Source organism: Octopus bimaculoides, chromosome 11 (assembly GCF_001194135.2).
Source record: "Octopus bimaculoides isolate UCB-OBI-ISO-001 chromosome 11, ASM119413v2, whole genome shotgun sequence".
Classification (NCBI taxonomy): domain Eukaryota; kingdom Metazoa; phylum Mollusca; class Cephalopoda; order Octopoda; family Octopodidae; genus Octopus; species Octopus bimaculoides.
In genome coordinates, this window is record NC_068991.1 from 61,847,577 (window position 1) to 61,849,773 (window position 2,197).

Consider the following 2,197-nt stretch of genomic DNA (forward strand, 5'->3'; position numbering starts at 1 on the left):
TATATATATATATATATATATATGGAGGTCTTCGACATACGCATACGTATAAATACCAATAAGGCATTGTTTTCAAAAAAAGTGTTTATATGAAGTCATTTACTGTATATTTACTTAACGTAGTAATTAGAAAACATCAATTAATCCCAGTCATCGGGCATTCATCTTGTAAACAACTGTACTTCAGGGTAAACAATTTGTTTACATTTTCCTTAAGAAGATTTACGTTCGGAACTTCAGCAGCTGAGAGTTGAGGTAATCGTCCTTGATAATGTCTTAATCAGATGAAACACGTATCGGTCGATGCCTTAATTTTTAACTTCCGAAGTTTCTTTCGTTCTTTCATTCACAGTATAGTTCTACACTGACTCGAACTATATGATTCGTAAATATACCGTACATGATTTCAAGCCAAGCTCAATCTTCGGCTTTTTTTCGTCCCACCAAAGTGGAAACGCGAAAAGAAACGAACCTCAGCATGTCATCCAAGAAGAAGTCTGCACAGGCGTAAATGAAGCAAAGATTAGCAGGTTGGTGAGACTCTGCCGAAAGGAACTCTGAACAAAGTGAGCCAATATATAGCAGAGTTGATATATACTGGAGTTGATCAACCTCGACTAGGTCAATTGGGCGTGAGGGTCTGGTGTTGAAAGATTGGAGTCTCCCTGAGACCCCAGAAACACCACTGATGATGCATCTCAGACCATCCACGAATTTTTTTTGTTTTTCACCTTTACTTTTTTCCACCCATTCTCCTCCCAATTTTTTTCCCGGGATTTGTCTTGTATTGTCCTGATTTGTAACAACTTATATAACTTATATAAGACCTAACCCTCAGAGCCCAAAGATTACTTGGAGACACAAGGCGTGTTATAAAACCTTACTTAGACTACGTCTCTACTGTATGAAACTATTTGTTGCTCACAACTACGTACTTTGTAAATTAAACGATATACATATATATATATATATATATATATGAAATAATTGCTATGAAGCAGTGTGGAGAATATATTGTATAATGGATCGTGGGTAAGGCCAGAAGAATATATATATAGTAACGTAATTTACTGCATCTCCTGCTCTCTCTGTCCTTCACTGTACATTGGTTACACGGGAATGCCGCTTGACCGACCGGTTCGCGAAGCAACTCCGAGACATCAGACTCGGTAATATCATTCCGGTCACGCACCATTTCCGCTCTGCTTCGCTACATCTATCTGTTTTCGGACTGTCTTTGCACAGGGGTCATCTGGACTCCCGCCTTCGCCGTGAATAGGATTTAATTCTTTTTCGCTCCTCTGCACTACATGGGCTCAACGCACCTCCTCTCTTCATCTGACACCAACCTCACCTCCTGTCTTCATTTGATACCAACCCCACACTACTCCACTCACATTAGCACTGACCACTTCCCAGCACCTACACCACACACCATCATCCACGCACTCACACACGATCTTCAATAGCCTCACCACACATACCACTATATGAGCAGCCACACACACGGTTTAACTCAGTACCCACACCACACACCATCCTACAAACGCCCACACCCACACAAGCACATAATACCTGAACACAGACAATATATACTCCCACACCCACGCGCGCATAATATCTTGAACACAGACTTTATATACATATACACGCAACACACATAACATATACAAAGATAACTTTCGCTCACATATGTACACCATGCATATGCACATCGTTTGTTCACAAACACACATACACACACACACATGTGCACATACCACGGGAAAACGCACACATCAACTACTACACACAACGCACATATACACACACACACGTTACACACATACACACACACACACATGTCAGAGACACTCACCCCTATTCACACACATACAGACATGATTTACACATACCAACTCACGCACACGCACCTTCTTTTGTTGGGATACTATCACTTTATTATCTCCCTTTCTTTCTTTTTTTTCCTATTCATTCACCATGCAGAACCGCTGAAATCTACAAGTTTTTTTCCATTCTCTCTCTGCTTATTTTCTCCCATTCCTTTCTGCTGAAGAGCGTAGGCTCGAAACGTAAAAGACTTTTACGTAAAAGACTTGTTGTTCATACATCTGTCTTCATCTTTTGTTTTTCTATAAACTTCAACTATACACATACGCGCGTATACATAAGTATATAATATATATATATATATATA